The sequence below is a fragment of the Brienomyrus brachyistius genome, chromosome 23 (assembly GCF_023856365.1).
Source record: "Brienomyrus brachyistius isolate T26 chromosome 23, BBRACH_0.4, whole genome shotgun sequence".
NCBI classification, from domain to species: domain Eukaryota; kingdom Metazoa; phylum Chordata; class Actinopteri; order Osteoglossiformes; family Mormyridae; genus Brienomyrus; species Brienomyrus brachyistius.
In genome coordinates this window covers 9,601,342-9,628,169 of record NC_064555.1, presented here as the reverse complement: position 1 = coordinate 9,628,169, position 26,828 = coordinate 9,601,342, and the positions used below count along the sequence as shown (strand labels likewise).

The 26,828-nt window shown below is 48.0% G+C and overlaps 1 long non-coding RNA gene across 1 annotated transcript; it reads left to right on the top strand.

Annotated features, from left to right (window-relative positions):
* Positions 1-407: 407 nt before the first annotated feature.
* Positions 408-24,437, top strand: LOC125719161 (uncharacterized). The gene is made up of 3 exons (XR_007385027.1): positions 408-492; positions 6,215-6,258; positions 24,158-24,437. It is a non-coding gene; the product is annotated as an uncharacterized LOC125719161 (long non-coding RNA).
* The last annotated feature ends 2,391 nt before the right edge of the window (positions 24,438-26,828 follow it).

Sequence of the window (26,828 nt, the reverse complement as noted above, 5' to 3'; positions counted from 1 at the left end):
CAGCACATGTGAGACCAATCAGGACCGACCAGGAAGCAATCTAAAGCTGTGACATATGTCACAGACACCACACCTGTGGTTTGTTATGCCGATCCTTCCTGATTTACTCGGTGTGTTATGGTGTTCCCTACCAGCACTTCAAGTACCCCTGTGCATGATGGACCCGACCTCAGCTTGCGTAGGTGTCCTGTGCGCTGCCTGCTGTGTCCGCGGGGGCCTGAGGCGGTTTGCCAAGGACACGGCAGCGTTCTCCCGTGTGGCGTGGCCGTCCCTGTCAGTCCCCGCTGAGGCTGATGGGTAAATCACGGGGAGCGCCCTGGAGACACACGCCTGTTGTGGTGCATTCTGGGTATGGCAATTAACCTTCTAGGTATGGCTAACTCCACCCACATTCGTCTCTGCGTTCTGTTCTTGTGAAAGACACTCTGTCCCCGAACCTGAGCGGCGTGTGACGGACAACAGATGGGCGCCGATACTGCCCGTGACGCGAAGGTATACCTGCGTGCGGAACAAGATCTTAAAAAACCCCTGTAACACAAGATGTCTTCATCAAACCAACGCTCCTGTACCGACACCCTCATAAATGTACAGTTGTAGCGCACATTCAGTGCAGCATGTATTCATTTAATTGCAGTGAGCTTGTACAATTATTGGGTGATATTCTTTAATGACGGGGTCGAGTTCCTATTCATCTGAGAGGATCGCACATAGTCACGGTATATCATCATATCAGGGTACAGTAATTCTCCAGCAGAAGTTCTAGAAGATTTAAATAAGGGTGAATGAGCTGTAATGCATTTTCCCGTCCATTAAACCACGTTTGCTGATTGCTGCAATTGATTTAATCGCTGACTTGCAAACGCTAACATTTGTTAACTCACGCCTGGTGAGTAATCAGTAATCCAATTGGCTTTGGTTTACGTTACGTCCAGGGAGTGGTCTACAAGCAGACCAGACTGGGATGTGAAGAAAACATTGGTTAAAAATGATTTGATTGACTGGCTTTTGAAAGCTGATATATTTGCATTTTTAAGTATATATAAACATATAACACTAGTTTCTGTTCTTTTACTGTAAATAAGCCTAAATATTGCACAGCTATCAGTATGATCACTGTAATTCTGCTACCAGTGCTTAATTTGTGCTGACTTCTGCTGCAATGTGTTCGGGGGACCTCTGTGTTTGACTGACTGCGTTCTGGCACCTATTTGCACGGTCCTGGCGGTGCTCTCATTATGAAAACGAAAACGATACTGTAAAATTAAAAAAGAAATAAGCATGCGTTTTTAATTTAAAGATCAATTTTCACGCAATATTGCGTCCTTTACTGGTTTAGATGTATTTAAAAATCCATAGCCGTTTTCTGTACTGTGTTTTATACGCATTTCGGGACCTGCGCCGCCTTGGTGCCCCTCGGTACCGCTCTCATGCCCTTCGCGTTCCAGCACCTTCTCATTTACAGATTAAGCACTGAGGGTGACCGATCATTTCTTATAAGCAAACCAGGAGAGCAGATCTCTCACTAGGCCGTTAGCTTTCTCATTTGAAAATGCAGTCACCTTAACCTCAGGGACCCTTCTGGTGTTTAATTACTGTTTCATATTTGATCATTTATGTTTTGTGCCGCAAAATACCTTACAGCCTAGATCAAGTCGGTTTCTAATATTTAGTTGCAAATATGCATAAACTGCTTTTAAAACCTATGTAAGTAAAATTTAAAAGCTGTTATGATTAACACTTAACAATGCATCCAGTTTAATTGGTAGATGGAGACAAGCTATTGCTAGGATGCAATAAATGAAAAATCATCCGTATTGGGCAGAAGAAGAGCAGGATATTCCCCCCTGTGATGCTCAATCCACAACAATGACAGGGGTTTTTCAGAGACAAACATATTCTTTTATATATGTGCTTTTTCCTGACCTGGGTCATGTGCAATAAGGAGCTAGCCAGTGTGGAAAATAAGATCCCAGTTCGACTATGTGGACCCACCTGAAGATCTAATCTTTTACTCATTTCCACTCCCACGTAACGCAAATGCAGGGAGACAAGTATCGCAATTTGCCTCTCGGTGCCGGTGGCAATTAAGTCTAATTTTCCGTCGATGGGCTAACAGCGTCGCACACCAGTGTTTTCCTCATGCGGCGCAGCAGTCCTAGCCGCGTTTACACATCCCCCCCCCACCCGCGTAAGTGCTCCTTCTGACAGGAAATAGACGCAAACATCTGTCAGGAGTAATAGGGAGGCTCATCTTACTGTCAGCATCGAAACTGCTGACTGCGGGGTGTTTTCCCGCCTCGGACCTCCTTCGACCCGTGAGCAGACGGGCCAAACGGATCGCTACTTTCCTCCTGAAATGCTGAGACGGCCGATTTCGCACACGCTCCCCGCTTGTCCGTTTATTAGGGTCATGCTCATTTAGCCCGAAAGACGGCAAACAAACGGGCAAAGTTTTCGCTGCAGAACTAATTTGAGGCACATCTTAGTTCCTAATGAAGCCCAAGGTGGGGGGTAGGAGGGAAATTAGAAACACGTCAGGATTCCCCCGCTCCATGTGGGCAACGCATCGCTCCTCCGTGTTTAATATTCGATGTGTGCTGCCTCTGCTGCTTCCACGCGAGGGCCAGAAAGGACTTGTCTGATTGGAGGGTCTGCAGGCTGGGGACTCTAGGGCTTTAGCGATCCTGCCCCCTCTCATGGCCCCGCGGCCTTAATCAGCATTTCCACCTCCACTGCAGGTCTCGTGTCTTTCACACGTGTATTGGGGGTGCCAGCGGCAATGGAAACGATTCAGAAAAGTTAGTTCCAGCTGCAGGGCGGCAGTTGGGCCCTTCTTGGATATTTGCTGAAGGAATATGCCATCCTGCAGTCACTGATGCCAGTGACCCTGTATGCTGTCACCACAGCATGGGTGCACCTCACTAGCGCCGCCCTGATGGCAAGGTTTTTTTTTTTTTACCTCCTGCCTAGTGAAACCAGTGTGGGCAGTCATTATCTGGGCCTCTTTTGCAGGCTGTACACGTCCTTCATAGAGACCGGTGTTGAATTCCTTCATAGGGGATTGGACAGAGATTTTGTTGATGACGCAGGTTGTTAAATCGGGGTGGTGTGTAGAGGATCTTGCAGTGAGCCGAATGAGGCGTCTGATGTGTTTAATTCATTTTCTGTTTGTACTTATGGAAAACAACATAATAGCTGCTGTAAATGCGGAGAGCGCATTACAGCACAGATTACGCTTGCAGTGTGAGTATGTCATTTCAGGCTCAGGATTGGCTGCCAGAGCTGTGTTCCTCCTTCTCCTTCCTCTGTTTTCCACGCATTAGTCTGTCGTAGCTGCTTAGCCGGCCCTTGCGTCCCCCTCCCCCTCCATCTGAGCCGGACAGAGCCCCCGGCCCGGCGCTGAGAGACATGCTGGCACTGAGTAGCCTACCCGAGAAGCTCAGCTGGCACTGTCTGCCGCGGGAGGCATACCCGCTGGCTGACCTGCCCGTAGCCCGATCACCCCACGCTCTACCCGCACCACGGGCCAAAGAGCCCATCCATTCATAAGAAGGCGAGGGCACGTCCGAGGGGAGTTTGCGGTAACGCCGAGCGTCAGGCGACCGCTCTGAGTGCCAGTGCGTCGTTCTGCTTGGCGTACAAGCCGGGCACCTCCCCGGCGAAACCGCTCACAGGCTTAAAACCGCGTTTAGAGCTAGTAATGTGAATAATAAACGCGTAAGGAGATTACCGCGAGGAAGGCTCCCCTCGTTATTGCCGTGCCGGCTCTGTTTCGCTAATTACAATCTAGAGCAGAGACGAGGAGCAGCGGGGCGCGTCTGTGCTCAGCTACTGAGGGGGATAAACACACAAACAAACTGAAATATGATCTTGTATCGAGAGCACGACACCAAAGGAGGCAGCTTCGCGAGCAAAATAAATGGCAAACTGTATGAAGGGAGACTTTTGATGAGATGCTGAGGGACGGGGCATCAAAATTCCCGTTTGATCCAACTTGTTTATCCTCACAGACTTGATGAGGCCCTGTTTGCATGTAGCCGCGTTTACCTGCTGATCACATGACACGAGGCTCGCGTTACCCGGCACAGCATTTAAGCCGCCATTCATCTGCTTGTCTTTGTTTGAAAAAACATTCATTAGAAATGTACAGACGGCCCTTTTGTTATTTATTCATGCAGTTTTGTTTCTTTTTAAAACCGTATTAAGCCACATGGGTTACTTTTTATATTTTCTTAACATTTTTATCTAATGGTTTTTATTTTAATAGGTAAAATTCCCCTAGAACATGCTGATTGCGGTTTTATTTGTGGTATAATGGGTAAATTTGGCGTTTCTTTATTTAGCCTTTTTAGGGTTTTGTCATGATAAGTATTATGATCTGATTCTGCTAGGTGGATTCTTCCCTCATTTTTTGATGAACACGCAGCTGTAAATACCCGTTCGGAGGACGGTGCCTGTCGCGATCAAGGCGATCCAGGACGAGGTTTGGGGTTGTCGTTACACTGTAGCTCGGCTGCTAAGAAGCCGCCCCCTGCAGTGGTTTGGGGGGCCATACGCACACCACCCTCAGATGGGCTCAATACATCAGCGGCGTGAATTAAATGTGGTGTGGAGGAGCGGAAATAGGCTCACCTTCAAGCAGCGAGGCAACTAACCCAGTATGCTGCAGCCCGCACTGCACGCCACTGTATATGCACTGCCTTGAAGTAGCTAAATATGCATATCCTGTCTGTATTTTTTCTGTTTTATTAGTTTTTCAGTTAAAGTTTAAAAACAGTGTTGTTCTGAATGGCTTATGGTTGCCAGTAATATGATGTCTGATGGAGGAACGCGATGTAGAGGAACAGTGATGATTTTCCATTTATTCATATGCCGACAACACATAAAGCTCTAATAATATGTTATTATCATTACTGATTAGAGCAGAATTCAAGCGCGTGCATAAGTCAGAGTATCTATGAAGATATATTGTGCCATAGATTATTAAAAACTGATTCATACTGCCTTCAGACACACCCTGCTGTTTAATACAGGGAGTGTGAAATGGGAGTGTTCAGTAACAGGATGGTATTACAGACAGTGTGTGAGACAGGAGTGCTCAGTAACAAGTTAGTATTGTTAAGAATGTGGGAAGCAGGAGTGTTCAGTAACAGGTTGGTATTGTTAAGAATGTGGGAGGCAGGAGTGTTCAGTAACAGGTTAGTATTACAGATTGTGTGTGAGCTGGCAGTGTTCAGTAACAGGATGGTATTACAGGCAGTGTGTGAGACAGGAGTGTTCAGTAACAGCTTAGTATCACAGACTGTGTGAGATGGGAGTGTTCAGTAACAGGTTAGTATTACAGACTGTGTATGAGGCAGGAGTGTTCAGTAACAGGTTAGTATTACAGACTGTGTGTGAGGAAGGAGTGCTCAGTAACAGGTTAGTATTACAGACTGTGTGTGAGACAGGAGTGCTCAGTAACAGGTTAGTATTCCAGACTGTGTGTGAGACAGGAGTGCTCAGTAACAGGTTAGTATTGTTAAGAATGTGGGAAGCAGGAGTGTTCAGTAACAGGTTGGTATTGTTAAGAATGTGGGAGGCAGGAGTGTTCAGTAACAGGTTAGTATTACAGATTGTGTGTGAGCTGGCAGTGTTCAGTAACAGGATGGTATTACAGACAGTGTGTGAGACAGGAGTGTTCAGTAACAGCTTAGTATCACAGACTGTGTGAGATGGGAGTGTTCAGTAACAGGTTAGTATTACAGACTGTGTATGAGGCAGGAGTGTTCAGTAACAGGTTAGTATTACAGACTGTGTGTGAGGCAGGAGTGCTCAGTAACAGGTTAGTATTACAGACTGTGTGTGAGACAGGAGTGCTCAGTAACAGGTTAGTATTACAGACTGTGTGAGGCAGGAGTGCTCAGTAACAGGTTAGTATTCCAGACTGTGTGTGAGATGGGAGTGTTTAGTAACAGGTTAGTATTACAGACTGTGTGTGAGGCAGGAGTGTTCAATAACATGTTGGTATTACAGACTGTGCAAGGTGGGAATCAGTAACAGATTTCGGATAAATATGTGTTGGACTGGCAGTGTGTTGCTGATGCGTATGTGTTTTCCTGTCCGGATACAGCAGTGCTACCTCATCCAGAGACCTGCTTGGGTTTCAGGCCCACACTCTCCCCCTGCTTATAAGGGGTTTGGTCTGACCAAAATAAAAATCCTTCTTTTTCAGTTGCTGTGATCCACAAAGAAATAACACAGTGCTCCCTGCAGAAAGTGAGTATTCGAAAATCCCATTACGCCTGCGTTTTCCCCCGAGTGCTGCACGATTGCAGAGATGCAGTTTGGCCATTAAAGCCCCCAGATAACCAAAGCTCCGGGAGGGAGGGGGGCTGTGTTAACCAGGCAGTTGAGGAGACAGCAGACGCACACCAGTACATCTTTCCTTGTGAAATCAGGCACAAAATATGTGACCTCTGTGCTGGGATTGGATGCAAAACGAGCATTTCCTAATATGACCAATACCAGCAGGTTCACATACAGACTGACATGATGTGATAATGATGTCATAGGGGATGTAAGGAAGCATGACCGGCTCTTTTGGTGCCTCACCGCAGAGCCGGGCATAAGCAGACAGGCTGGGGATTATTGCGGAGATTACTGCATTTTACTGCAGATTTGGGGGGTATGGCCACGGGCACTGTTCCTCTGGCACTCTGTGGGGTTCCACTGTGGGTTACACATCCACGGCCTGATCTGCTAAGCTACCTGCTAAAGGCAGCAGCTGGTCACATTTAAACACACAGTGTCTGGAGGGTCCCCTGTATAAAACGCTGTTCACATAGACCACTGGATTGGGCACCTGTCCCAGTCCTGGCCTGCCTTCACTTCACTTAAGTCTGGCTGCCCGTTGTGAATTCAGCATATTTGATGATGGAATGAACACTCAATTTCGGGAAGAGGAGTACACGTCTCTCTTTTTCATTTTTAAAGCATAAAACACAGACAGACGCCCTACATTAGTTGGACTAATTAAAGGACATTTTATTAGTCCAGATTAGGTTTCGCATATTGCATTACAAAGTGTTGGCTTGTTTTCAAGGGGCTTTTCATGGTAATTGTTGTACAGTTGCATGTTAGCACTCACACGCACTTCACGTTATGCTGTAAGAAAAAAAGAAGTGTTAATAGCGAAACAAAGTGTACCCCCCCCCCCACCTGTCCCTTCCTGTAGCACACAATTGCCCCCCTCCGGGTTTGGTCTGCAGGTCACTGTGAGAGCCTGATTTCTGACAGACCTACTCAACAGATGCTAACAGCCTGAACAGACCTCATTAACACTTTGCTCTGCAACCAGACCAGATGTCATGAACCTATTTTTATACAAATTCAGCTAATTAATTCACCAACAGTAATTTCTTGCTGAAAATCACATCGCGGATTGTATTCGGAAACCTTTTTTTTTTTTCCCCCTGCCCCATACGAGCGGCTGAAGCATTCATAATCTGGTTTGTTGAGATTAAAAGAAATGAAAAATCTCCATCACAATAAAAGGCTGGTTTCTGATTTCAGGCTCATAAAAAATGAAAGAAGTGGGCTGACAGGGGAGCGACGGGCACGACTTAGAAGGGAATTTGCTCTAAAACGATGCCAGAAAATAACTAAATCTAAGAAGAAGAAAACTTTAATTATCTCTCAGGCTTGAGTTGAGCAATAATTGCATTTTGCGGGGGGGGGGGGGGTGTTATACTGATGTGAAACAGATGATGTCACTTGTCGACGGTGATGAGATTTCCATGGAAATTCTGTGGGTGAGATCGTAATTCTGTTCGGCGAATGAAGTCCTTTGTGTGCGGGGATGTTAAACTGTCTGTGAAATAAACGTCCTCGACAAAAAGGAGCCGCCGTCTTCCTTCACACCTAAAGAACGCCATGCCCAAACAAATGGCTGTGAAATATGGAGACACTGCGAAGTATGTAAAGATCTGTTTTAGATTTGCGGAAGGGGTAATGAGGTCGGAGTGAAAATATGGCGGGGGCTGGGGATGGTCTGAGAAAGGTGCTGATTGGAGGTGGTCTGTTTCCGTCTGAGCTGTGTGTTGTCATTTGCAGGAATATACATTACTGTATAAAACATTACTGTATAAAACAGAGAAGGTGGGACTTTCACAGCCAAAGACAGACCGGCAAGGACAAACTTTGAATAAAGGAGATGTGAATAACCCGTTTTTAGACTTTTTCTGACAGACTAATACTTATTTAACTTTAAGTTAAAGGGCAACAGTTCCTTCAGCAGAGGTGTTGGCTGCTGTCTACGCACCCTGCATCACTGCTAGCTATAATAGAAAAAATAACTGGATATCACTGACTTCAGTTAACTGACCTCACCCGACTCATTTAGGTGTTTTTATTTTGAAAGCGATAACTTAGAAATGCAAAAAGTTCAAAACCTACAAAGACTACTCTGGGATTTCATACCTCTTAAAAACAATCATTCAAAGCTAAACAAAGGTTCTTGCTGTTACAGTGAAAATTTTCCTACATCTCGCTCTGTTTCCGCCAATTATTTTTCCACTTTGGAGCTTCTGCTGGGAGTGATTTATGTTGGATATTGTCTGTCCACAGCAAATTAGGCATCGGCTTCCCCTGAGCTCCCGTAGAGTCGGTTTTAGAAGCTTCCGGAGCATTGGGTGAGTAGGGGGTCGAATGTTCTGTAGGCATAGCTGCAGCAAGAGCGAGCTCCTCTGCCGCAGAGCTGGGAACGACCTTCAATGCGTACTGGGTCACTAGTGCTGTCTCCGCAAAGGCTGTAAGAGATCAGACGCCGTCCAAGAAAAGGTCAATCCTCCAGTCAAAATGTTTCTGTAGCTGGGATCACGAGTGTGAATTGACCCCAAAACGATTCCTTCTGTAGTCTCCCGACCAGCCCTGCCTCAGCCTGCGATGTCCTCGAACCTGACCCCGTCCCAGCCGTGGCCTTTGAATTGTAATCCTAGCAGAGAGAAGCGGATCGATTCCGAATATAATGAACTACACCTGGAACTATATCGGGAGGTCTTACTGAACCGCTTACACTTGTCACGAGCCAGAATAGGATTTATCTTGATTCACAGCACAGACCTCCTAAAACTGTTGATAGAAATCATATAGAGCCGTGGCGCTGTCAAAGACGCCCTGTAGGAGTCGCTGTACTTCAAGGAGACACTAGACTGTTACTGTAATCTCTCTGTGTGTGAGAAAAACTGTACATGCATATCTGTGCCTGTCGTCTTTTTCTGTGCTGCAGTAAAAAGCAAAAATTAATACGAAGGACCACCGCGTACAAGTCGCATCAAAGAGGAGGGAGTCGAATATTCAGCGAGCTGATGTGTTGTCATGCTTTTAGCAGGAGCCCGTGACTGTGCATCTCACCGCGCCTTAAAGAAGGCCCTCCTGCAACGCGCAGTGTGGCACCGATTGTGTGAAGAATCGCTGTCTGTCAGGACACTGGAGTGCTGTGCTAACTGGCTTTGAGGCGTCTGGGTAACAGGTTCCACATATTCTTTTTATTTTATTTGCACTGTAAATTGGCAGACAATGCAGCCTCTGACAGGTTCCGTAAAAGTGCCTTGGCCTCGATATATGTTAACCTGGTGCTGCATGTTAGCGCGTCGCTGGTCATTCGGAGCGCCGAGCTGCGGAGCCCTGACGCCTTCGGGTTTCGCATCACCAATGCAGCCAGAACCTCCAGCATCTGTCCCAAGCGCAGCAGGCCGCAGAATACAATGACAACCCGCTAACGCTCAGTAGCGGCTAAAGTGCTAATTTGCTAAATCATATATGTCAACGACTCGGAAAGATTTTTTTTTTTTTTTATCGGGTGCATTGAAACCCAAAATTAGTACAATCGAAATCACGCATCAGTCAAAAAAAATGACATTTTTGATAATGCAGTTTAGGGAAAGGCGGTTTTTGTTATTCCTTACAGGGAGAGTGTTGGGGAAAGTAATCAAAAACCTTTTGTCCGCCAAGTGCAGTTCTGGCCCTGTCGGTGTTTATCAGAGCTCGGTGGGTGACTCGTGTCACTCAGACATATCTTCTCCCCGCACACCTTCCTCAACATGCCACCCACCAGTAGCATCAATCAGTCAGCCTCTCCATCTTTGCTTCTTCTCTCTATACGCTTCTCTTAATAAAGACGCACAGACACTTAGGGGATCTGTCAGGTTGCCAAATGTAAACGCATCATCGCCAGCCTGTATCGCGACTCAGATAAGAAACCACGGATCACTTTTAAAATGTTTATTTCATTTTTTTTTTAATTCCCCAACACATGGGGAGGAAGCTTTTGGAAAAGATGCCGAGAAAAACCGTCTGATCTGTGAGTTTCTTCCTAAAGCACTTTGGTGGCGGTTTGCGGAGGTCCAACATCTCAAAATAATCCATTTAGATCGGTTCAGAAAAATCTATCCATACAATAAAAATGAAGGTTGTGTAGTGGCTGTAGGAACTTACACCCAAGTTGACAAGAGGAACCAGTCAGTTGTACCTTTGATCAGAGCAGGATGATTATAATTGGTTCAGCACAAAGCACTCTGTATACATGGAGTACATTAAATCATGTGTACATCTACACTTTATTAAAAATGTTTCCCTAAAGCAAATTATTATCATAAGACTTTAGGAAAGCAGGCTGAGTGTCAGTCCACTGGTTCTCTGGTTCGAGGCTTTCATCGCACCCCATTGAACCACGGCTACTGGGATGGGGCGCATGCTGGTGAGAGTCCTCTATTGGCTACGGGCTCTATTGACTCCTCCCCCCCCCACCCCCATAAATTGTCCTTTACCTCTGCAGTGGCTGGGGTGTAGACCCATTCCTTCTGGCTTATGTCCCCCCGGTTGTCATGCCTGGGTGTCATACGGTACCATCCCCACTGGCGGGATCATTTTGGGTTCAGTTTGCCTCTGGATTTGGTGCCCCTGCCATCCAGCTACGTCACTGAGAGCAGCTGCCACTCCAGTGAAGCCCTGATGTGCTCTGGGAGATGTGTGGCTCTTGTTGTGTCTCATTTACACACCCCCAAGCAACCCGGGATAAGGGGGATCTCCTCTGGGAAGGAATGACTCACTCTGCGGATCTGCGTTTGTCCAAAACAATGAGGCGCCAACCGGTTGTCCTTGTCCCTTAGCATTTAGCGTTTAGCGTCATTCAGATGCCATTGCTTAAGGTGACCAGCCTGACAGTTTAAAATATATTTTTATAAATATTAACATATAGGAGGTGTTGTGGCTCAGAGGCCGGGGGGGTAAGAGATCGATTACCACCCTAGAGTTGCATGCTCTCCTCGGGTTGGTGTGGGCCTCCTCTGGCCATTCCAGCTTCCTTATACAGGCAACGACAATGCCTGACCTTGTGAGTGAGTGAATGAGTGCGGGGGTGTGAGTGAGTGAGTGTGGGGATGAGTGAGTGCGGGGGAGTGAGTGAGTGCGGGGGTGTGAGTGAGTGTGGGGGTGTGAGTGAGTGAGTGTGGGGATGAGTGAGTGCGGGGGAGTGAGTGAGTGTGGGGATGAGTGAGTGCGGGGGGTTGAGTGAGTGCGGGGGGATGAGTGAGTGAGTGTGGGAATGAGTGAGTGCGGGGGTGTGAGTGAGTGTGGGGATGAGTGAGTGCGGGGGTGAGTGAGGGAGTGAGTGTGGGGATGAGTGAGTGAGGGAGTGAGTGTGGGGGTGAGTGCGTGGTGAGTGTAGGGGTGAGTGAGTGTGGGGGTGAGTGCGTGGTGAGTGTAGGGGTGAGTGAGTGTGGGGGTGAGTGCGGGAGTGAGTGAGGGAGTGAGTGTGGGGATGAGGGAGTGAGTGTGGGGATGAGGGAGTGAGTGTGGGGGTGAGTGCGGGGATGACGGAGTGAGTGTGGGGATGGGTGAGTGAGTGTGGTGGTAAGTGAGTGTGGGGGTGAGTGTGGGGATGGGTGAGTGCGGGCGGGAGTGAGTGCGGGGGTGAGTGTGGGGGTGAGTGAGTGTGGGGATGGGTGAGTGCGGGCGGGAGTGAGTGCGGGGGTGAGTGAGTGAGTGTGGGGGTGAGTGCACACCCTGTGATGGATCAGCAGGTTTGTCTCCCAGGTTTGTGAGCATAAACAAAATCCAAAAAAGAGACAAGAAACTCATTTTTATACAGTAGAGTATAACTGTGAAAATCATTCAGTTTTGAAGTGCAAAATTAAAGAAGCATTTTTATTTAATTTAGAGAGGCTCAGAATCTGCATGTTTTACTGTAAGCAGCTCTTGTCAGTCAAATCTCTTGATTTTTGCTTCCTTTCATATTCTATGAATGGTCCCCATTCACTCTCAAATGTTTTTAGTTTACCTCTCAGAATGTATGTAATCTTTTCAGGAGGCAGACTAATTAGCATTTGCTTTGTCCGTCGTATAATATTTGGGTTATCTGCAGATATATAGTGTCTCCTTGCATGGGCTGTTTGGTTCTTGACCCTGTAGATGTGTCTCCATGTGGCCGATGAGCTCCTCACACTTGTGGTGTGACCTCCAGGGACGATGCCTTCTCAACACCTTTGTTAATTCCACTCCTGTTCACAACAATGCCACGTTATTCATTAAAGGAAAAAAAGAGCGAAAATCAGTTCTATTTCACCCAGATTGTTATTGATCTTTCAATGCAATAAAATTAATACATTTAGAGAGAGAGAAAAAAACTTTTTCTCTCAAATGCCTCTAAGAAGTAACAGAGTACTGTTGTCCAAAGCAGCCTGATTGGGAGTGTAGTATGGCACTGCTATTAAGATCTCAGCTAACAGGATTTACAGTTACAAAATATCATCCTAAACAAGAAAACGGGGTCATTAATGTTCCCATCAGGGAGATTTCACAGCTCTTTGGCTCCTGATAAAATGCAGATAACGAGGGCTGATATGATACCGAAGTTATTGATGAAGCTGGTGTCGCTGTGGAGATTGGATACGCGGTTGCCATGGCAGGGAAGCGGCACTTATTGTCTCTGTTGTTTGTCCAGCGATCTGGCCCTACGTTTAATATTTGACATGCCACTAGTTGCTGTTTTATATTTTTTAATATATAACACGTTAGGGCCGGTGTTGGGGAGGGGTGGGGACGCCCAGCTATGATGTGTGAATGTCTGCGGGGTGAGGGTGGGGGGATGGTGGGCATTTAGGGGGGTGTGATGTAAGCTGAGCCCGTTCTTTGGTGCAGAGAGAAGCCCACCCTCCTGGGGCTTTGGTCTGCCTCATGCGGGTCCCGTGTCCTCGTGCCTTATCTGCTCAACGGAAGGAAGCAAAGCTAGAGAACGATCCGGATCCCTTCTGTGCTCTCGTTTGTGTCTGTGACTTTTCCAAACAGAAAACAAGCCACCTGCCATGTTTCTGCCTGCTAGCTTGAGCCTCGTAGCCCTTTAAGGGTGTTCCACATCAACAAAGTCTATCTATCTATCTATCTATCTATCTATCTATCTATCTGTCTATCTGTCTATCTGTCTGTCTGTCTGTCTGTCTGTCTGTCTGTCTGTCTGTCTACAATCCATTCACTCAATTACCAATCCTCCCATCATTTTCATCCATCCATCCATCCATCCATCCATCCATCCATCCATCCATCTATTTTTCTTTATGGGAATGTTCACTGTTAGCATGGAGATGCAGGTTTTCTCCTCAGGGAGGATGTCAGTATTCCAATAATAGCATTTCATGTTTGAAACAGGTTGGGTTGATTAATTATTCCCTTACAAACCCAGTTTGCACAGGCATTTACTGCAAAGTTAACATTTTTTTCCCGCACTGGAAAAAAATTATCCACATGTTGCTGTGACTTTAATTTTCCTTACTTTGAGAGAAGAAAGAGATTAGGAGACTCTCTGCACTCTAATGTATAACTAATGTGTTCCTGGTACTACAGCACTTAACTGTATATTTGTATGCTGAAAATACATATTTATATTTTACAAAGCATTCAGTGTTATAGGAAAATGGCAAAAATGGTTCTTAAAACCATTAAGTTAAACTGCATTGTGTGTTTTAGAATGAAAGCCCTACAAACATCAGTCACTGTGTCTGACATAAGACAACAACAATATTTATACATGAAGACTAATTACTCTGTGGGTGTATGTTTGATCGCCTGTTTATTCATAATGGATATTTCATGAAGAAGATGCATTCTTTCTTCCTCAATATGAGATTTTTAGGGCTGCCAAGCGCCTTTCAGTATGTGTGCGTTGGGCTGACCCGCATTTGCCGGCATGCCGCGTTCGCCACGTCGCATGTCAGCATCGGCGCGTCGGAGCTGCGGCCGCATCACTCTCGCGGCCCGAACGTGGCGCTCCTAGATGTCGAGTCCCACCGTCAGCCAGACTCCGTCAAGCCGCAGACAGACGCGTGCACCGCTCCGGAAAAGCATCAAAGCCGCTTCCTTCCTTCCTCTTTTTATTAGGAGATGTTCATCCGTCAAATAGGGGCTGTGTTAATAAAACATCACAAGTCTGTATTCAAGGAAAAGCTGTTACGGGAAGGAAGGTTTGCATTGCCGCCAACGATCCTGGCCCCTTCCCTCTGTTTTCAAAAGTGAAGATCTCCACTGAAATCCAAACAAAGAGGGGCTCTTTAGCCTGAAGGCAGAACCCATTCCTGCTCCATCAGCTGTATTGTTATTCCGGTTCGGATGGGATCGTGTAGCCGGTGTGGGAGTAGCGGGGCTGTCTCCGGTAGCACGCGCTGAGATTGTTAACAGGAAGGGGAAAACGAAACAATCCTGTTTAAGGTTATGAAGATTATCATCTTTCAGGATTATCAGCCAAATGTGGCGTTAGAGAATACCGAGCCGCTGGAGTGTAGGGGATACTGCTGCCATGTGTTAAACACCCCGGTCGTGGTGTTAATGTCTGCAGCTAACGGCTAACACGAGGTGCCTCTGGTAACATCATCATGAAAATTCCCAGCCGTGAGATGGGAGGGTGAGTGCACAATGCTCGTGACAGAAGCAGGTTTTGGGAGCACCTTTTGCGATGGCCATATGGTGGAGTACCAGCGAAATGCAATTCCGCTGCTTAATCAGCGTTGTGCTGAAAGGGCATTCTCATTCGCGTTTATCACAAGTGCTGCGTTTCCGACACAGGAACCCGGCATAGCTAAATAGATTTTATAAGGCTTGAAGATCAATGTGACAACCCTAATCAACATAACGTCCAATGGGGCCCTTCCTGCGAACCGCTCTAGCGAAAAGGCCGGCTTTAATTACGACTCCGGTCTGCGACGTTCCTCCACTTCGGATGAGTCCTCCGTCAGCTAGCCCGCCTGCCCTCCATCTCCTGGGTGCTCTTGCATGGTGACCTTTTGCAGTCTCTCGCACGGATGGCTTTGACACGCTGCCGGGGATATTAACCGCTCTCATGCGCACCGTACCGCTTTAGCCTTTACGCAGAACGCAATTACGCACGGACACCCCGAACCGAGGCAGAGAGATCGATTGATGGAGTGAAGAACCAGGTTTTCGAAAGCGATCTCCTCTCCGACACCTCACGGACTCCCAGAGATGGCGGGGACGACAATCTGGGCCACATAAGGAATCCTGCTGTCGATGACATATATCACAATTTCATTGTTCTGCTTTGAAACAAATCTGTGGAAAGTCATTAGCACGTTCTCCTCTGTCGCGCTCCATGCTATATGTATTCTGTAGATAGCTGCAATTATCTGCTTTATTGGATTGTGCTAATTACATATGGAGTATGAACTGCATCTCGTTCGGTTTTCGGCTCTCCGATGATCACGGGGATTCGACGAGAGAGGTTCCCCATTAACCAACGCTCGCTCTCCGCGGACATGACCTGCATGAGTGCGGTGCATGAATAAATGATTTCAGATTGAAATGGCGTCCCTTTGGAGCATATGGTTCATAGATAACTGACCTTGGGTGCCGACATCTAAACTCCCTTACAGGAGATTGTCTCTGTAAACGGTGACATCTTTCGAAGAAGTACGTTTTCCAGTTAGTAATCAAGGTATTTTGAGACCATCCGGCCAACACACTTCTCTGGGGGCTCTTGGCTGACGTGGCTGGGGGGGCCGCAGGTGGGCCACTTGAGCTGTTTTGTGAGCCGAAAGAGAAACAAGAGAGAATTAAAAACAATACAATGTCAATAATCTGCTAATCAGCAGACATTGCAGGTGGTAAAATGTGCTGATTTGGGGTGGGGGGGGAGTGGCTGGTATTAAAATTTTCTGGGAGAGGGTTGGCAGATTGGTAGGTCAGATTTAATTTGTTTAACCATTAAATTTTTCCCGAGGCAGGACCCCTGATTTTACTGGGGTCCTTGACTATGCCTAGGGTGCACTAATTGGAATAACGTCAGTTGAACGGTATGGATTACAGATTCTAGTCTGGTGTTTCTGACTGTTGTATTTCCGGCTTTCATCATGGACTGACCACAATCAGCTGAATTGGCTGACCAGCTGGTCGCCGCGGTAATTTTTCGCCAATGACGAGGCGACCCGACCCGCCGTGCGTCAGACCCGAGAATAACGGGCCTATTGTCCACGTCGGTAGCACCTCCTGTGCCATTACTGGGCCAAACTGTGGCGGAATGGCGGAACAGAGTGCGCCCGCATGCCGCGTTTGTGGCAGCCGATGCATGGCGCCACTTGGCGTGACTTGGCCCGGACGGACCGTCGCTGGACGAACCAGGGTGACCTGCTCACTCTGGCGGTACCTGGCGGAGGCACTAGGCCCGCCTCCTGCGGCTTCTTTGGCTTTCGGTGGCGGCCGAGCGCGCCACTAGCCAGTGATTCCTGTGGGGGGGGGGGGGCTGTTGATTAGCCTTGTCCGTGGCAAATGTTAATCAGCATAACAAAATTACCTACGTGCCACCCGTTTAATTATATTTCTGGATGCCAGCTTTCTGAAAGCTACAAGCAGACCGGGGGGGGGAGGAAATCCTGAAAACTTCAAAAACAATTCCGATTTAAGGCACCGCCCCCCCCCGACGTCTGACGCCCGAGTCCCCCGGCGATGTGATGGGGGCACTTTCTTTTCCATTTTAACTTTCGTACGTTCTTTTGTTATTACAAATCAATAGACTGTGAACGCAATTCCGTGTGGTCAGCAGCTATTGGTCGTGAGCTTATAAATTTAATGCTCTATTTAATTTGGTTCCCCATAGGAGACGGATTTTTGCTGGTGAACTTTGGCGAGGGCCAGCCGCAGGCAGAACCCCCCCCCCTCAACTCCTCCACTACGTATGTGGGAGGAAAACCACAAGACTGGGTTTTCTCATCTGAATGTGCACCCCTACTATAATAGCTCCTGTTGATGGTGGTAGTGGGGGGTGTATTCTACATAATAAGGTTCAGCTTACCTTGAAGGTGATTCCCTGCTTTTGTCCTCCTATAAATGTTAGGGGACACTGTTGGCCCTGTAATTTGCACTGGAATCTGCAGTGGAAGGTGTAATAGTCACTGGAAAGCGTGCGGATGATTTCGGCGTGAGACGGCCAGAGGCCTCCCCGGCTTTGTATTGTTTTGAAATTTCCTTCTTGATAGAAAAGCTTCCTCACCGCAGTGCCAGATGGAACGGTCACATCCGGGGAAGCCTGTCTCTCTCCCCCCCCACCCACCCCCCACCCCCGTTCAGTCTCTTTGTCACTGTCGGAGTCACCTTTGCGGGTCACGCTCGCTGCCTCTGATCACTGCCGCTCCGGCCTGAGGCTCGAGGACACAGGGCCGTGCCTCGACTCGGTCTGCCGTCTCTGCAGAGGTGAGTGCTCAGCGGGGGTGGGGGGGGGTGGGGGCTTCCTAGTGTGAGTAGCGGTGTTCTTGTTTAATCCCCACCTCACCCTTTTGTTCCCTCGCTTTTACCGCAAAATGCCAGAGGCGGCTCACTTGCAATTAGACATCCATAAACACGTTAGACGTCTCATCTATTCTCAGCCGCACAAAGTTCCCTAATCCCGCGCTATGGCCGATGCGATAATGCCGTTGAAAATAAGCCTTGCAGGAGAAGGGCTCCAAGGCTGTGGTGCATAGCCGGCCTGCTCTCGCCCCCTTTTGATGCGGCTCCTCTCTGCACTCTGAGTTTCTCCTCTCCAAGAAGGCTGGAGTCCGGCCAGGCCACCGGAGGCTCGGTCCACACAGCCGAAACGGGGTTCGACATGGACACGTGCCGGCGCAGCAGCGAAGGAGCGCAAATCAAAGTTCCGTTTTATCTGCTCGCCGCAGGACAGCAGCTTCGGCGGACTAGCATGCAATTACGGCGATCTTTGGTAGCCCCTGCTTCCAGGGGAAATGGAGAAAGATTCGTCAGAGTGATGTTTGTGCCTTGACCTTCGGCTCGGCTTTGAGGTCCGTGGGAAGTTCCACCTGGCGGGAGACCGAGGAGCCTTTTGACGCCGAGCACTAAAATCAAAGACGCTTTGAAACGGATCCTCTAAAAAGAATCTGAGGAACATGTCCTCGCCAAAAGGAAATGGTGTCATTACACGACAAGCATTTGTTCTAACGTTTACCGGCCTGTATAATGCGATAACATGAAGGCTGTTGCTTGCCCTGTTGCTGGAGTTTTCGGGACTTAAAGAAGAGGAACAGGCCAAATTGAACTATCCTGCTGTTCATTCCTCTTGCATTGCATTTCTACAATTAAAAAATTCCCTTTAGTTATATGGTTGTTGTCGAACAACTATTAGGTTTTGAGGTACAACCTGGTCTTCTGGTTGCAGAGGCTTGACAATGTGAATAAGCCTCAAATCGCTGTCAGCACATGCATTATTAAAATCCAGAGTGGTCGTCTCTGAGGAGTCCAAGATGGCTTAGCGGTTAGCACAGTGTCCTCACACCTCCAGAGCTGGGGGTCCGACTCCTGCCCCTGGTTTTGTGTGGGCATGTGTATGGCGTTGACATGTTCTCTTTGTGTTGTGTGGGCTTCCGCCTGCAATCCAAAAATACAGAGCTAGGCCAACTCCTCTTTCCATGAAGTAAGTCTCTGCAGGATGGAATAGTGGGCGTGTTGAAAAGTTAATGGGTGTGTTAAAAGGATTGTGGGCGTGTCAAAAGTTTGATGGGCGTGTCCAAAGGTTAGTGGGTGTGTCAAAAGGATTGTGGGCCTGTCAAAAGCTTGATGGGCATGTCAAAAGGATTGAGGGCATGTCAAAAGCTTGATGAGAATGTCATAAGGTTAGTGGGAGTGTTGGAAGGTTCGAGGGCGTGTCAGAATGTTTGTGGGCATGTCTACAGGTTTGTGAGTTTGTCGACCGAAATAGAGCGTGCCGAAGTAGGTGGAATCACGATGTACTTTCCTTTGCTCTTTCTGGAAGTATGAAGGTATGTATAAACAAGCATAGAACATGTGTTGCGTTATGAAGAAATATAAAACAGGCGTTTAATTATTGTGCAGCACTTGGTGTCTTTTAAATGTACTACATAAATAAAGATGACTTGAGCTATAGATATCTGTCAAATCATAGTCATTGCCAGAGCAATATGTCTGGTTAATATCTGGTCTCTTTCTGAAACATTTATTGACAGAATATCCAGCCAATAGAAATAACCTTTTGACTTGCCTGCTCACTTTTGACACGCCCACCGTCTGACACGTCCATCTTTGACATGCCTACAATTTGACACGCCCACGTTAGACACGCCCACCATCAACAAACCCGCTATTCCAGCCTACAGAACCTATACATGCTGCCTCCTTGGACAGCCTCCAGGCTCACAGTGATCTCATACACCTGCTGTCCTGTTCCAGGTGACCTAAAGAGAACCCCAACAAACACCAACACCTGCATGTATTTCTTTTTCTGCACTGCGCCGTCTGAGGTATGTCAGTGCGGAACTAAAGTCCGGAGAGCGGCAGCGTTTTCCTCGAGAGCACCGTTCGCGATTTCCCGTTACCAGCGAGTCTCCCGCGTTGCTGTCCGCCCACCGGAACCTCCCTCTCCAGTAAACGAGCGCCAGTGTCACTGGAAATGTTCTTTCTGAGGAGTGATTTGCCTCCGTGCTGCGCGACGTCATTTCCCCGCTCCGCACGGTGCTGAGTGCGACTCTCGCCCCGCTGCTAATAATACCGAGTTTAAGTGTTTCCCCCTGCAAACCGACCTGCACTTCCCAACCATCTGAACAATCTGCTCCTCAGTGTCTTCAGAGTGGAGCTTCAGATTGCCTGCACTCTTTAATCAACCAGTTGCGATGCACATTTTTATAGATTTAAGTGTGAGCCAGTGAAAAAGGAGAATCTTACTATCTGTGTATTATTGGGGCCATGTGTGACTCAGCAGTTTGAATAAACAGGTTTGAATTCCCAGGGTCAACAGGCTGAGACTGTGGGACTTTTACTTACACAAAAGTATTACGAGAGCAAAAAATGATTGGCTCAGAGAGATTACCAATTAGATTATGGAGGAGGCGCCACCAAAACATCTGATTGGTTGATCCTGTGTCCTCTAGTTGCTTGGACCCACCTCCTCCATAATCTAATTGGTTATCTCTCTGAACCCTTAACCCTCAGCTCCATGGGTGGTCCACACTGACTGACCCCCCCCCCACGATTTTTCCCCATCCACCAATAATGTGTCACTTCTCTGTACTTATTTAACAAATGCTTTTGTCTAAGGTGATGAACAAGAGAGCAGGATCATCCAGCATCTCTGGAACATTTGAAGTTAAGGGTCTTTCCTCAAGGTTAAAATACCCTGATACAGCAGGACACTCTTACTAGTATGAATCTGGGTTGCGCAGAGTTATCAGATCAAGGCCCTGTTGGTACATAAACCAAAAAGCTTCTGGTTACAAGCACATATGTGCATGACAGACAGCGATCACTCTCCTTGTATTCAGAAGATTAAGATACGTGCCAATATGGTGGGGGTAGTATTTACAAGACCTGATAGGACGGTTTTTTGGAGACATGGTGGTTAGCCAGCTTAGCTATTTCTTTGAAACAGAATTAAAACATCATAAAACGTTTTTGGTTTGAAAACTCAGATTAGAAACTGAACGGAACAGTCAGTAACATGTATTAATAATTTATAATGAGAAAGCTTGGCTTTTCCCTGGAAAGCCTCGTTTTTAAAAATGTCTGAATTAGGAATGGAGAAATATATTCGATATGTCTCCGGTGCAACTCACTCGTTTGTGTCTAGGGTCTTAGATGGAAATGTATTGAGCCAATCTTCAATTAATTGCCTTAGATTTAAAAAAAAAAAAAATCTTAATCCAATTTATAACTCAATGCAGTTGATAAGTGCATCTGTTTATAAGCATTGTTAAAGCTAGCTTTCTCAAAAAAAAAGGGGTTTAATACCTTGACTGGATGACAGATAGTGTCAGTCACTGTTAATTTCTCTTTTCGATAACTTCGTTACTGGCAACTTAATAAATGTAGATATAAATGTAGCGTCCTCTTATACATCAGAGGCAGTGGCTGTAAGGATTATGGGAATTGAGGGGAGAAAAATCTAAAGACTTTGGTTGAATATTAAAAACCTGCATATCTGGCTCAATTTAAATAAAAATGACCGGCAATAGATTAAGACCTTTAGCATATAAAGCACAACAAGATCAAACAAAAAAAATCACTGTTCCTCAGTGGAGTGACCTTCGTATCTATCCATCTTCGAGCGGTTTATCCTAGTCAGGGGCCTGGAGCCTATCCCAGTCAGCAGAGAGTCAGATGTCAGTCCCTTATAGGATAGATACAATGGGCAATTCGTAGATGCCAGTTCACCTTGACTGCGTGTCTTTGGGCTGCAGGTGGAAGCAGACACAATGTGGAGAGAACATGCACACAAAACAGAGATGGGATTCGAACCCAAAACCTTGGACGCAATTGAGCCACCATGCCTCCTGAGTGAGAATTTTAGCCTCAAATAGATGTGAAACTATCGCTTGTTTTTTTTTTTTTCTTTTTTTTTTTTTTTTGAAAATTGTCAGCAGTAATTAGTGGCAGGGTCAGGACTTCATATCAGCGGGTAATCGGAGTGAGAGTCTCCCAGGCTGCCACACGGAATCCATCTCGGGCCGTAATTTACTGCGGTGGGTCTATAATAAGAGGTAGCGGTGTCCAAATTAAATTATACATGTCGCTACTGCGTCTGCTACATTACCGCCTTTTGATTGTGTTTTCTTCAGAGACGCCTTCACACCTCATTGGATTTCAATTAGCAGGCAGGGGTGGCTGGGTCATCAGTCCCATCTAGCCGTGTTCCCCAGCATATTATTGCCAGGTTGGGAAAAATCATTTACATCTCTTTTTTTGGAGAAATAATGGCATGTAGAAAGAGGGTGGGAAATAGGAGGTCCGTCCGCGCCGTGAGGAGAGCTACAGGAACCCAGCTGACAAGCGGCTCGGGATGGATGTGAGGGTGATGCCACGCATGTCCGTATGCGGACCCTCGTGCCGGCACTTTACACGGGGATTTACAGGCTTACTCTGAGGTACGATATTATGGACCATCGTAACATCACACGTGGCCACACGGTGAACTTGGAAACGAGGGGAAAGATGCTCTTTTTCTCCAGCGCCAAGGGGATGGTTGGTTTGCGATGACAGGTTAGCTTTCCGGGCCTGCATCTGGATCGCTGAGCGCCGGCTGCGACAACGACAACGAGCACAGAGCCTGCCACAACCGGTTTATTCCAGGCTAACGTGTTGCTCCGAGAATATCCCGGGAGATACGGCATGAAAGTATGCGAGCAGGGGGAACGGTAAAGCGTCCGTATGTCTGTCTCTGTGGCGGGGGGAGGGGGGGGGGGGGTTGAGTCACCAATGACACGTACTCTGCTGAACTCGGGAAGCTTGGGAGATGACAAATGGCCAGGGACTGTAGTGGGTGCTGCTCGCCTTCCATTGGTCGAAATTCGAGGGGGGTGGGTCCCACTGGTCAGATAACCTGCAGGGGCGGGGCCCACCGGTCAGACCATCCAGGCGGGGGCGGCAGGTGGAGAGGTGGCAGTGTAGGTGACAGAGCGTGGGCCGAGCCCAGCAGGGGCACTGAGAAGCTGCATGGGGTGACCCTACCAGGACCAATGAGGAGCAGCAGAATCGCACAACATGCAGTTATGAACATCTGAACATCTATAATTGAATGCAGTTCTTTGATGTTTGGGACTAAAACTGACGTCTTGATGCGCATAAAATTCCCCAAATGCATTTAAACCCCAGAAAAAAACAACCTTCCTGTGTTTGATTTTCCTATTTATAACAGTCTTCTGCCATCAGTAAGGGACGCGTGCACAGCGCAGCCCGGATCCCATTAAAATCCATCCAGAGATACAACAATAAACTTTAAACCAGATGGAACAGGTGGTCCATTACAAGATGTTCTGCAGACGGTCTTTGACGGCTTCAAATGACTGTTGAAAAGGCAGGGAGGGCTCTAAAGAGGGAAAACAGGATTTTCTGAGAGAGTAGATAATAAATAATTCACTTTAGAAGGAGCGTGTGACAGCATTGTTGATACGCGCGGTTTGTCTGGTCACATGGACACGGACGCACACACACACACACTCACATTCATATACCAGTGCAGGCACCCACTTGAGCACCCATCCATGCCTTCTCCAGCCCTCCTTCACCTTCAGTACATGGCGACGCGCAGCGATAAACAAGGCAAGAGAAGGAACCTGGGGTTCAGCGAACTACTGTCTGTGGGAGGTGGAGAGAAAGGTGGAGAGAAAGGTGGAGAGAGAGGGAGAGAAAGGAACTCAGAGCTGAAGGGAGACCATGGGAGTCAGGGTCACTCCAATTACAGAAGATTCACTCAACCCTTCATGCAGCCCCGCCCCCTCACGCCACCACCTCAATGACCCTTCTAGACTTGGGGGCGGAGTTTACATGAGCAAATGGCCCCTCCCCTCCAAGCAAGCCCAATCAGCTGCACTCTGCTGCTGATGCCCACCCCCTTGGTGAAACACCTTATCAGACCTTCTGTTTATTATTATGAAATGGCTTCTTCAGAAGCAGGAGGAAATGGGCGGGGCGGATATCTTTTGGCCCCAAGCCTTCTGCCATTTTGCACTTTCACCACTGTGCCCTGTTTTACGAGGCCCACGCCTGACAGGCAGTTCCTCCTGGTCCCAGAACAACGGCACGATGTCCTCCGTGCCACTCGACAGACTTTATCCGCCGCTGTTTTCAATGTGCCGTAAAGCTTTTACGAGGGAACGCATCATGTCCTGTGCTGTTTCAGCCGACTGCCACGTGTGAGGATGGGGCATGTGTGCGGCTTAGACCATGGGGAAGACGTCACACGCCGTCCAGAAGATGAAGCTTCCAGAGACGCTGTAATGGAGAAGCACCCAGGGGATCCTTTGGGGTCGAATCCTGGCCCACCTCCGCCATGCAGATACCCTGGAATCACACACTCAGCTCTCCTTTAATCCTTTAATCTGAGACATTTATTCTGAGTAAATGTCTTGGTGTTTTGTTTTTCGGCAACAGTTAATGACTCCTAGAGCTTCTCCATTAGAGCTACCACAGCAGTTGGTATCGTCCCCAATCTCTTCGGCACACCTTGCTCCTGTCTGACCCCATAGTGCTGAATCCCGTATTGCTTCCCTCTCCCTGCTGTTGCCCCCCCCCCCCCCCCCAGTTCTGTCACCCCAGTGTGCAGCAATCCTGTCCTAATGGACTGTAATAACCAGAAGACCTGCCGCGAATTGATTTTGCTGGTACCTGTGCACGGCGCACACCTTTAATGAGCACACCGTCGCTGTCCCCGGGGCCTTGTCCTGCCCCCTCCCCCGCACACCGTGGGATAGGCCACACCCCCCCCCGCCTGGCGGCACTCGTTTGGCATGTGCTAAATGTCCGGCCGAAAGGGCCCGCAGCTGGCGTGCGTGTGCCGGATCTGCAGATGACGGGCGCCTTCTGTTCCGTCTGTTCGTGGCGGTGGCTTTCCGGATCAGAGCTGGAGCCGGCCCGCGGCGCATAGAACGCGCACACACGCCCCGCACGTGCACACACACACACACACGCCCCACGCACGCGGGCCCCGTCCCGCACAACGGCCTGCTGGGAGAATTAATGATGCCTTGCAGCAGTCTTTCCCTCGGGCCCCTCCGGCTTGCTCGCCCGCTCCTCTTCAGGCCCCGGCGTCGTCGAAGGGCTCCTCATTTTGTGCAAAGAGCCCCCTCAGCACTTTCCGGGCCCCTCTGGTTCACCCCACAAAACAAACACCTCTGCCTAAGCCCTAACGGCTCTAATCTCTCAGCTCTTGCCCAAACTCCGCCCTAATTCGGCTATCCGTCACTCTCGCTCGCCGTCAGAATCTGTTTCCGGATCCCTTACGCTGTTTATAACAGGTGGCGGGAAGCCTTGTCGGCATCGACAGGAGCAGGCCCTATGTTGTGGGAAATCACCCCTGGGTGCTTACGCGTCCCTCTGTGGCAGAAGAACACACACAGCCCCGTCACTTCCTTAAGCGGCTAAGAGTTATTTTTAAACAGCCGGCACTCTCAGGCTCTGTTCCCGAGCCTCCTGACAACAGAGGCGCTCCCCGCTGCTGTTTCGGCTTCAGCTCCCGCCTACTGAGGTCCGGTCGCAGCCGCCCCCGTGCCACGCTTCGCCGGCGGTCACTTCTTAATACGCCGGCCTCCCTTGCATTTGCGTTCACTCGCCTGCAGGGGGCACCGGGCCGAGCCTTACTGTTTCTTTTTTGCTCTGCCATGCTGAATATTTACGGTGCCATTTTCAGAAGACGACATTTACGCCCAGATCCCGCCGCGGATAAGCGCGCCGATCTCTGGGAGGCCGTGTTTGCGATGGGCCCTTGGCGGCACGCTGCAAATCAGAGGCATTTGAAAAGAGATCTGCTTAAGTGAGGCTTTATATCTACAAAGTAAGACACACTTCACAGCCCTAGCCTGACATTCCTCTGTTAGGAGATGTTACCTTTCCCTCTTCAAAATGCCACCGTTCTGGCATGTGTTATTTTCAGATTTGGGCTGCAAAAGAGCAGCCTTTAAGTGCAGAGGTATTACAGCGGAGGGGTGGCCATTGAACGCCCTCGGATAAAACCTGACCCAGGCTGAAATAAGTGCTCAGGGTCACGGTGTTCAGCACAGTCGGCCCCTGCTCGCTTAATGAGGGTCTGCAGGGGCCGGCCATGACGCCAGGGGAGCAGCGAGGCCCTGCGACGTGCCGGCAGGCTGCTCTTTGATCTGTTCATTTAGGCGAGCAGTACCTTTTTAAATAATGCACAACCCTCTGCCCTCAGAATCTGTATTGTCAGAATCCAGCCCCGTTTCATTGTCATAGTAATAAGTTATGTTTTTACAGTTAGGGCAGAAATCTGATTTGAGCTCAATTTAAAAAGATTGTACATGTGTGCTGATTAGATTTCAGAGTTTTCATATATACCTGCTAGTGCTAATCATTTGAACGATGCTTATTGATGATATTTTTCATTGACGCATGTATTATTTTAAATTAATATTTGTAATTATTAATAAAAGCTGTTGTTACATATTGATATATGCTTTCGGAGTCTATTTAGAACTATCCATACCCATCAATAAACACAAGCTGAAGTTTGGCAAAAGGTTAATTATATAATTTAGAAAGCATTTTTCAGTGTCGATGTCTGACAGTCCTCTGGCTTCATAATTAATTATATAACTTTGAAAGCATTTATAAGCGAAGCTGAACAGCCCTCCCCACTCGATGATGTCTCTTTCGGTGCAGCCGCATGCCTTAATCACGATTTACATCCTGCCTGGACTCGGGATGTTCTTAAACCATCATTTTGGGATTAGCTGCGGAGGGTCAGGTCCGTTGGCGATACGGTGACAAGCCAAGGATCCGATTTACATAAATAAATAGCGAGGGAGAGCCGGCACTGAGCTCCGAGTTCTGAAGAC